This window comes from Homarus americanus, unplaced genomic scaffold (genome assembly GCF_018991925.1).
Source record: "Homarus americanus isolate GMGI-L3 unplaced genomic scaffold, GMGI_Hamer_2.0 scaffold10627, whole genome shotgun sequence".
NCBI lineage: Eukaryota > Metazoa > Arthropoda > Malacostraca > Decapoda > Nephropidae > Homarus > Homarus americanus.
This window is the reverse complement of record NW_024735481.1, coordinates 1,548-12,500: the sequence shown is the minus strand read 5'-3', so window position 1 is coordinate 12,500 and position 10,953 is coordinate 1,548. Positions and strand designations below refer to the sequence as shown.

General features: G+C 50.0%; 3 non-coding genes across 3 annotated transcripts in view; all 3 read right to left on the bottom strand.

The window, feature by feature from the left end:
- The window catches only part of LOC121871118, a 4,337-nt gene extending 4,319 nt beyond the window's left edge, over positions 1-18 (bottom strand). The window contains exon 1 of the ribosomal RNA XR_006089833.1: positions 1-18. This exon is cut by the window's left edge and continues 4,319 nt beyond it. This is a non-coding gene — a ribosomal RNA (large subunit ribosomal RNA).
- A 1,101-nt stretch (positions 19-1,119) lies between these two features.
- Positions 1,120-1,283, bottom strand: LOC121871116. The gene has a single exon (XR_006089831.1). It is a non-coding gene; the product is annotated as a 5.8S ribosomal RNA (ribosomal RNA).
- A 396-nt stretch (positions 1,284-1,679) lies between these two features.
- LOC121871117 lies at positions 1,680-3,540 on the bottom strand. The gene has a single exon (XR_006089832.1). It is a non-coding gene; the product is annotated as a small subunit ribosomal RNA (ribosomal RNA).
- Between the last annotated feature and the right edge of the window lie 7,413 nt (positions 3,541-10,953).

Sequence of the window (10,953 nt, the reverse complement as noted above, 5' to 3'; positions counted from 1 at the left end):
TCTCCTACTACGAGGTCGATCGTGGTCTCATCATCCTTAGGGGGAACAAGTTCCCCAACCACGAAGCGGAAGACGCTCTGCCACCGACTTTCTTCACCACCGACATTACCAGGCAGGAAGGTTTGAGGGGCTTGTCGCGGGGGTACCAGCGGCCATGGCGCCGGTACTCCCACCCCTGACTCCGTTCCTTCTCATTGAGTGGTAAATAGCCAATAGGAAAAGTGTTCCAGCAGAACATCTCTCGCAGAGTCATATACACACACAGTTTTAATGCATATACGCTCGTGTTCCGCCCTTACTCGGCCGCACCTTTGCCGCTTAAACTTTGACCTCTTTCCCCGTTCCCGCATGCCACAGCAGTGGCACTTGTTTATCCGGAGAAAGAGAGCGAGAGTCGCAGTATTAATTGGCGTGAGCGGCCTTTCCGGCTGCAGAACTAGTGCTCTATCCCGGCGAGCGCCGTTATGAGGCGCAACACCGTCTTTAACGCGTTTAGAGAGAACTCCCCTGCCTCCCTCCCAGTCATGAGATAGACGTGGACTCGTGGCGAACTCTCAAAGAGAACGCCCACACCGCGTCTGACCGTGGGAGAGGGTGGAGGAGCGCGTGAGGAAGAGCACGGCGTCACCCAAGCATTCTCATCTCTCTGCCTGCACCACTACATGGTAGACTGCGGGCCCAGGCGCACTCATCAATTTAGGTTCCACTGCAATGCATGCCAAGCACTCTTTTCGAGGTGATAGACGAAATTCCGGCGGGGCTTACTTAAAAGATATCCGACCCGGTTTCGTTTCCTCTTCGTGGGATGGAGTGCCTCTTAGAACATGTGCAGCATCAGCCATGAGCGGCCGACGGCCATTCGCGTCTCTGTGGACAGCAGGCAAAAGAGCGCCGCCTCCAGTTATTTGCGAGGGCGACAACTGTCGCTTTGTTGTGGTTGAATGTGGGTGCGCCAAGTCCATGGACTTGCTAGTGATAGGCTTGCTTGTTTTTAAGGGCACGCCTCGCGCAAGGCGCGGGCGATTAAACCCCAAGGCGGAAGCTCGGTTCGGGTTACCCTCGTGTCGGGGAGACAGTCAGCAGGCACCGAACTCGCAGCAACCGATGGATGTATATTTCCGACCCTCGTAGAGGAGTGGCGGCGACAAGCTCATATGGCTGCCGCCGCCGCAATATGCGCTCAACTTGTCGATGTATCTGGTATTCTTGCGATTCACATACCGACACGCAGTTTGCTGCGGTCTTCATCGACCCACGAGCCGAGTGATCCCCCGTTAAGAGTTGTGTATTTGCCATTTGGTCTTTTTGCGACTAACCATCACAGGTCGAGTCTCAATGAAAGGGTTTGACAGACATAGCCCAAGTTTGTGGTTTGGGTTTGGCCGGACGGCTTGTTGTTGTTTTTTGACACTTGAATTTCACTCTTTTTGGGTCAAGAGGCTTATTCGCCGGTAGTAAGGAACGGACGGGCAGCCGTCCAAAGCCCCGTCCGTCCTCCTCCTCCGGTCTTCGCGCTCTCGCCCGAGTGTGGTCCACCTACAGCGTGGTGGTACCTATTTTTGGTGCGGGGGCCGGGATTGTCCTCTTTCGCTGCTGGAGTTGCCAGAGCAGAGCCCGAGACCGCCCAAATCAGGAGAGTAGTAGTAGCTTTAAGAGCGCCCCGTTCTCTTTCTCTCTGTTAATGATCCTTCCGCAGGTTCACCTACGGAAACCTTGTTACGACTTTTACTTCCTCTAAATGATCAAGTTTGGACATCTTTCCGTCAGCTCGAGGCGACGACCCCAGAAAACCCTCGCGGGCAACGGGGCCGACAATCCAAGAGCGCCAGTCCGAAGGCCTCACTAAATCATTCAATCGGTAGTAGCGACGGGCGGTGTGTACAAAGGGTAGGGACGTAGTCAGCGCAAGCTGATGACTTGCACTTACTGGGAATTCCTCGTTCATGGGAAACAATTGCAAGCCCCAATCCCTATCAAGAAAGGCTTTGAACGGGTTACCCGCTCCTCTCGGAGGGGGAAAACTCGTTGATCCCTTCAGTGTAGCGCGCGTGCGGCCCAGAACATCTAAGGGCATCACAGACCTGTTATTGCTCAATCTCGTGCGGCTAGAATTGCCGCTTATCCCTCTAAGAAGAAGTTGCGAACTGACACCATTTTCTGGAGATCCGTCGACTACTTAGTAGGCCAGAGTCTCGTTCGTTATCGGAATTAACCAGACAAATCGCTCCACCAACTAAGAACGGCCATGCACCACCACCCACCGAATCGAGAAAGAGCTCTCAATCTGTCAATCCTTCCGGTGTCTGGGCCTGGTGAGGTTTCCCGTGTTGAGTCAAATTAAGCCGCAGGCTCCACTCCTGGTGGTGCCCTTCCGTCAATTCCTTTAAGTTTCAGCTTTGCAACCATACTTCCCCCGGAACCCAAAGACTTTGGTTTCCCGGAAGCTGCCCGCCGGGTCATGGGAATAACGCCGGCGGATCGCTAGTTGGCATCGCTTATGGTTAGAACTAGGGCGGTATCTGATCGCCTTCGAACCTCTAACTTTCGTTCTTGATTAATGAAACATCCTTGGCAAATGTTGCAGTAGTTCGTCTTGCGACGGTCCAAGAATTTCACCTCTAGCAAGCCGCAATACGCATGCCCCCGCCGTTCCGGATTAGTCATTACCTCTGGTTCCGAAAACCAACAAAATAGAACCGAGGTCCTATTCCATTATTCCATGCATCACCATTCGCTATTCCAAATACTGCTCTGAGCACTCTAATTTTTCTTCAGTAAACTCTCCGGCCACTCGGGACACTCGACAAAGAGCATCCCGTGCGAGTCAAGGGCGCTGTTCGAGCGCGATGCGTAAACACCGGCGTGTGCACCGTCAGTCCGGAACTGAGATCCAACTACGAGCTTTTTAACCGCAACAACTTTAATATACGCTATTGGAGCTGGAATTACCGCGGCTGCTGGCACCAGACTTGCCCTCCAATGGATACTCGTTAAAGGATTTAAAGTGTACTCATTCCGATTGCGAGGCCTCGGATGAGACTCACATCGTTATTTTTCGTCACTACCTCCCCGCGCCGGGAGTGGGTAATTTGCGTGCCTGCTGCCTTCCTTAGATGTGGTAGCCGTTTCTCAGGCTCCCTCTCCGGAATCGAACCCTGATTCCCCGTTACCCGTTATAGCCATTGTAGGCGCATAACCTACAATCGAAAGCTGATAAGGCAGACACTTGAAAGAAGCGGCGCCGGTGCGGAGACCGTGCGCTCAGCCCGAAGTTATTCAGATTCACCACAGGTGGGTTACGGACCGGGGCCTGACCAGTTTTGAACTAATAAAAGCGCTCTTCCCTTGCGGTCAGAGACCAATTGCATGTATTAGCTCTAGAATTGCCACAGTTATCCAAGTAAGTGGGTTTACAGATCCAATGAAACATAGCTGATTTAATGAGCCATTGGCGGTTTCGCCTTAAATCGGCTTGTACTTACACATGCATGGCTTAATCTTTGAGACAAGCATATGACTACTGGCAGGATCAACCAGGTAGCTGCTGCTGTTGGCGGCGCCTATCACGGCGGCCAAAATAGTGAGATTGAGAGAGAGGCAGAAGACATTGGGCGAGGGACCGCACGTTGGCCTTAGAGAAATAGCAAACCAGATGATCAGATCTAACTGCACCTTCTCTTGCTATCCTCGGCGCCGGCAGCGCCACCGTGTGTGCCAATCTCCTCCCTTATCCGCTCCTCTTTGCCCCAGCTCCAGCGAGGCAGCCGACATTGGGCGAGGGACCGCACGTTGGCGAATCTCCTCCCTTATCCGCTCCTCTTCTCTTTGCCCCAGCGAGGCAGAAGACATTGGGCGAGGGACCGCACGTTGGCCTTAGAGAAATAGCAAACCAGATGATCGGATCAAACTGCACCTTCTCTCGCTATCCTCGGCGCCGGCAGCGCCACCGTGTGTGCCAATCTCCTCCCTTATCCTCTCCTCTTCTCTTTGCCCCAGCGAGGCAGCCGACATTGGGCGAGGGACCGCACGTTGGCCTTAGAGAAATAGCAAACCAGATGATCAGATCAAACTGCACCTTCTCTTGCTATCCTCGGCGCCGGCAGCGCCACCGTGTGTGCCAATCTCCTCCCTTATCCGCTCCTCTCCTCTTTACCCAGCTCCAGCGAGGAAGCCGACATTGGGCGAGGGACCGCACGTTGGCCAATCTCCTCCCTTATCCGCTCCTCTTCTCTTCTCTTTGCCCCAGCGAGGCATAAGACATTGGGCGAGGGACCGCACATTGGCCCATCTCCTCCTCTCTCTCTTCTCTTACTGTTTGTGGGGACGTGGGCTCATGAGCGCCATCGTCGCCCAATATTGGTTAGGTTGTGTATTTCACGGGTGGGAACCGCCATCATCGTTGTTAGGTGATGGGGTAACCCAACGTGTGCTTTGACGAGTTTTGGCTGCTAAACTCTCTTTTTAGTATACTCGGCTCCCAGACTGCGCCCTGGTCGTGTTGAACCATGAGCGTTGTCTATGCACATTTAGGGTAGCCGTTTGCGCGTGGAATAGTGCAATGAATCTCGGTCAATAGACGGTTGGGCGCTGCATTGAAGGCCGGCACAGACGCGAAGACGGGGTGATCAGCCAACGCAAGTCCGCTAAGTTGGGCAGACAGCAAGGCGAAGGGGAGCCCCGTTCCGGACTGAAAGGCCGCAGCATATGCTGTGACGGAAACTAGTAGGGTGGCGACGTGTGCGCCGAGAGAGAGAGAGAGAGAGACGGAGTAAATAATGTCCAAACGGAAGAGAGACCTGGCAAGTGTAATTGATAGAGCGCGAGCCTACTCGCCATAAGCCCGCTCCACTGCCATTCCTCTGATCCAATGAGACTAAAATCTCTCTCTCTCCCTCCTTCTGCTCCAGCCATTGCAGGGCAGGGAAGCGACGGCAATTTTGGTTGTTGTTTTTGAATGCCGCGCTTTGCTTCGCAGAGGCGCCGAAGCGCTCCGCTGGGGGGCGGAAGATATTTCACACCGAATATGTGTGTGAAGGCACCCTCTCCCCTTAATATAGTGAAATAGTGCAATCCAGCATACAAGGTCGGACGATAGGACATTCACCGTACCGCACCTCGAGAGTGGATGTTGGGTAAGGTTAAAACCGGACTGTTCGCAGACAGCCGAATAACCCGGTTCCGGACTAATTGGGGGATGCAACATCATGATGATGCTGCTGCTGTCGCGGAAACCGCAGTGGCGACGTGAGAGAGTAATAATGTTCAATAGGGAGAGCGACCTGGCTAGTGTAATTGATAGATCTCGAGCCTACTCGCCATTAGCCCGCTCCACTGCCATTCCTCTGACCCAATGAGACTATTCTCTCTCTCGCTCTCCTTCTGCTCCAGCCATTGCAGGGCAGGGAGAGGAAATTGACGGCAATTTTGGTTGTTGTTTTTGAATGCCGCGTTTTGCTTCGCAGAGGCGCCGAAGCGCTCCGCTGGGGGGCGGAAGATATTTCACATCGAATATGTGTGTGAAGGCACCCTCTCCCCTTAATATAGTGAAATAGTGCAATCCAGCATACAAGAGCGGACGATAGGACAGTCACCGTACCGCACCTCGAGAGTGGAAGTTGTTTGATCGTTTGTTAGGCAAGGTTAAAACCTGACTGTTCGCGAACAGCCGAATAACCCGGCTCCGGACTTACAATAGACGCAACATCATGATGCTGCTGCTGTCGCGGAAACCGTGGTGGCGACGTGCGCGCTGAGAGTAATAATGTTCAATAGGTAGACAGACCTGGCTAGTGAAATTCATAGATCGCCCTCCACAGCCATTCCTCTGACCCCATGAGACTATTTTCTCTAAAAAACCTTCTGCTGCTCCAGCCAATACAGGGCAGGGAAGGGAAAGCCACGGCAGCTTTGGTTGTTGTTTTTGAATGCCGCGCTTTGCTTCGCAGAGGCGCCGAAGCGCTCCGCTGGGGGGCAGAAGATATTCCACACAGAATAGGGGTGTGAAGGCACCCTCTCCCCTTAATATAGTGAATTAGTGCAATCCAGCATACAGGGGCGGACGATAGGACAGTCACCGTGACCGCACCTCGAGAGTGGAAGTTGTTTGATCGTTTGTTAGGCGGTTAAACCCGACTGCTCATGAACAGCCGAATAACCCGGTTCCGACTTACAATAGACGCGAACATCATGATGCTGTTGCTGTCGCGAAACTGTGGTGGCGACGTGTGCGCCGAGAGAGTAATAATGTTCAATTGGGAGACAGACCTGGCTAGTGAAATTCATAGATCGCGCCTCCACTGCCATTCCTCTGACCCCATGAGACTATTTTCTCTCTCTTCTTCTGCTGCTGCTCCAGCCATTGCAGGCAGGGAAGGGAAAGCGACGGCAACTTTGGTTGTTGCTTTTGAATGCCGCGCTTTATCACAGAGGTGCGCCATGCTCCTCGCTAAGGCGGAAGATATTCCACACCGGCCAGGTGTGTGAAGGCACCCTCTCCCCTAATATAGTGAAATAGTGCAACTAGCATACAAGAGCGACGATAGGACAGTCACCGCATCAAAACCCGAGAGTGGAAGTTGTTTGATCGTTTGTTAGGCAGAAAGAACCCCACTGTTCGCTAACAGCCGGTCAACCCGGTTCGACTACAATAGACGCAACATCATGATGCTGCTGCTGTCGCTGAAACCGTGGTGGCGACGTGTGCGCCGAGAGAGTAATAATGTTCAATTGGGAGACAGACCTACAGTGAAATTCATAGATCGCGCTCCACTGCCATTCCTCTGACCCCATGAGACTATTTTCTCTCTCTTCTGCTGCTGCTGCTGCCCGTTACTGGTGTTGCGGGAAGGGAAAGCGACGGCAATTTTGGTTGTTGCTTTTGAATGCCGCGCTTTGCTTCGCAGAGGCGCCGAAGCGCTCCGCTGGGGGGCGGAAGATATTTCACACCGAATATGTGTGCGAAGGCACCCTCTCCCCTTAATATAGTGAAATAGTGCAATCGAACATATAAGGGCGGACGTTTTCATCACCGTCTCCCACTCGGTGTGTGTGCAGATTCTCGGATCATTTTGTAAAGTATGCTCAACCCCCGATTGACTTTGACGGTCTCCCATTCGGGTGTGCAAGTTTCTGTAGTATGCTATTAAATCGACCCCCGATTGACTTTGACTGTCTCCCATTCGGGTGTGCAAGTTTCTGTAGTATGCTATTAAATCGACCCCCGATTGACTTTGACTGTCTCCCATTCGGGTGTGCAAGTTTCTGTAGTATTCTATCAAATCGACCCCGATTGACTTTGACGGTCTCCCATTCGGGTGTGCAAGTTTCTGTAGTATGCTATTAAATCGACCCCCGATTGACTTTGACGGTCTCCCATTCGGGTGTGCAAGTTTCTGTAGTATGCTATTAAATCGACCCCCGATTGACTTTCACTGTCTCCCATTCGGGTGTGCAAGTTTCTGTAGTATGCTATCAAATCGACCCCCGATTGACTTTGACGGTCTCCCATTCGGGTGTGCAAGTTTCTGTAGTATGCTATCAAATCGACCCCCGATTGACTTTGACGGTCTCCCATTCGGGTGTGCAAGTTTCTGTAGTATGCTATTAAATCGACCCCCGATTGACTTTGACTGTCTCCCATTCGGGTGTGCAAGTTCTCTGTAGTATGCTATCAAATCGACCCCCGATTGACTTTGACGGTCTCCCATTCGGGTGTGCAAGTTCTCTGTAGTATGCTATCAAATCGACCCCCTATTCACTTTGACGGTCTCCCATGCGGGTGTGGAACTTCTCTGGTATGTTGTATAATATGACCGAGGTGGCCCTACCCCTTACTATAGTGAAATAGTGCCATCCAGTGTACAAGGGCGGACGCTTTCATCACCGTCTCCCACTCGGTGTGTGCACATTCTCGGATCATTTTGTATAGTATGCTATTAAATCGACCCTCGATTGACTCTGACGGTCTCCCATTCGGGTGTGCAAGTTTCTGTAGTATGCTATTAAATCGACCCCCGATTGACTTTGACTGTCTCCCATTCGGTTGTGCAAGTTTCTGTAGTATGCTGTCAAATCGACCCCCGATTGACTTTGACGGTCTCCCATTCGGGTGTGCAAGTTTCTGTAGTATGCTATTAAATCGACCCCCGATTGACTTTGACGGTCTCCCATTCGGGTGTGCAAGTTTCTGTAGTATGCTATTAAATCGACCATTGATTTTACTTGTCCCTATTCGGGTGTGCAAGTTTCTGTAGTATGTTATTAAATCGACCCCTTTACTGACTTTTTGACTGTCTCCTCTATCTGGGTGTGCAAGTTTCTTGTAGTATGTTATCAAATCGACCCCTCGATGATTCTGACGGTCTTCCCATTCGGTGTGCAGTTTCTGTAGTATGCTATTAAATCGACCTCGATGATTTTTTGACTTCCGTCTCCTATTCGGTGTGTTTCTGTAGTATGTTATTAAATCGACCCTGATTGATTTTTGACTGTCTCCTATCTGGGTGTAAGTTTTCGTAGTATGTTATCAACCGACCCCCCGATTGACTTTGACGGTCTCCCATTCGGGTGTGCAAGTTTCTGTAGTATGCTATTAAATCGACCCCCGATTGACTTTGACGGTCTCCCATTCGGGTGTGCAAGTTTTTGTAGTATGCTATTAAATCGACCTCCGATTGACTTTGACTGTCTCCCATTCGGGTGTGCAAGTTTCTGTAGTATGCTATTAAATCGACCCCCGATTGACTTTCACTGTCTCCCATTCGTGTGTGCAAGTTTCTGTAGTATGCTATCAAATCGATCCCCGATTGACTTTGACGGTCTTCCATTCGGGTGTGCAAGTTTCTGTAGTATGCTATTAAATCGACCCCCGATTGACTTTGACGGTCTCCCATTCGGGTGTGCAAGTTTCTGTGGTATGCTATTAAATCGATCCCCGATTGACTTTTCATACTGTCTCCCATTCGGGTGTGCAAGTTTCTGTATGCTATCAAATCGACCCCCGATTGATTTGACGGTCTCCCATTCGCGTGCTTCTGTGGTATGCTATTAAATCGACCCCTCGATTGACTTTGACGGTCTCCATTCGGGTGTAAGTTTCTGTGGTATATCAAATCGATCCCTGATTGACTTTGACGGTCTCCTATCTGCGTGCAAGTTTCGTAGTATGCTATCAAATCCATCCTCGATTGATTCTTGACGGTGTCCCATTCGGGTGTGCAAGTTTCTGTAGTATGCTATTAAATCGACCCCCGATTGACTTTGACTGTCTCCCATTCGGGTGTGCAAGTTTCTGTAGTATGCTATCAAATCGACCCCCGATTGACTTTGACGGTCTCCCATTCGGGTGTGCAAGTTTCTGTGGTATGCTATTAAATCGACCCCCGATTGACTTTGACGGTCTCCCATTCGGGTGTGCAAGTTTCTGTGGTATGCTATCAAATCGATCCCCGATTGACTTTGACGGTCTCCCATTCGGGTGTGCAAGTTTCTATAGTATGCTATTAAATCGACCCCCGATTGACGTTGACGGTCTCCCATTCGGGTGTGCAAGTTTCTGTAGTATGCTATTAAATCGACCCCCGATTGACTCTTGGATTTGTCTCATTCGGGTGTGCAAGTTTCTGTAGTATGTTATCAAATCGACCCCGATTGACTTTTGGATTGGTCTCCCCATTCGGTGTGCAAGTTTCTGGTAGTATGTTATTAAATTGACCCCGATTGACTTTTTTGACGGTCTTCCATTCGGGTGCAAGTTCTCTTGGTGCATTTGAAGTATGAGTTGAGTTTAATGAAGGATTTCAATATAGGCATTTGCGTTGTGCTGTGCTGTGCCATCGACAACACCAATAAGGAAGGGGCATCTATTTTTACTTAGGCTAGCATACCTAAGTTAAAGCAAACTCCCCTTGCCAATACAAGAAGGAAGAGGATTTCTTATAGTCTAATAAATAATTCATCATGACCAAATACAGTATCTAACACAGGGGGTCCGGGGGCGCAGCCCCCGGTTAGCAACTAACCATTTGATTGCATTATCTCTGAGAATAGTTAGCAATTATCCATTTGATTGCATTATCCCAGGTTAAGGGGGGTTGTGTGTGGTTCCATATCACCAGATTTATTAAAAAACTCTACGTCAGGCTAAACAGTTTAGGCTAGATAGGCACAGATATTGATGTTTGTGTCATTAGTTAAGAGGTGAAAGAAGATTATTAGGAATTGAAGAAAAGGTGGTGAAACTGAAATACAGTAGGAGTAGAAAGAATCTGGGCTCAACCAGATCGCTTCATCTTTCTTATTGGTGTTTTGTCTTTGTTCTGCTCCCTTGGGTCGTCAGACCTTTGTATTAATATTGGTTTATTTATATAATGCTGCTTATTATTATTATTTTTGTTATTGTTGGAGTTAGTGAGCCTGCCCAGGTCCTTGTGTAACTGGGAGGGTAGTCACATTTTTTTGGTGTTAGTTAAGTGTTAGTTGTGTTAGTCTAAAGGTACACTGTATGCCAGGTTCTTAGTGGAGCTGGTTGGTCACTCTCATCTTTATTCCTCTAGTAATGTTTTTATGTAGTATGTTATTAACCGACCCCTCATTGACTTTGGACGGTCTTCCCCATCTGCGTGCGTTTCTGTAGTATTAAATCGACCTCTGATTGACTTTGACGGTCTCCCCATTCGGGTGTGCAAGTTTCTGTAGTATGCTATTAAATCGACCCCCGATTGATCTTTTTTGACGGTCTCCCCATTCGGGTGTGCAAGTTTCTGTAGTATGCTATCAAATCGACCCCCGATTGACTTTTGACGGTCTTCCCATTCGCTGGGTGTGCAAGTTTCTGTAGTATGCTATCAAATCGACCCCCGATTGACTTTGACGGTCTCCTATTCGGGTGTGCAAGTTTCTGTAGTATGCTATTAAATCGACCCCCGATTGACTTTGACGGTCTCCCATTCGGGT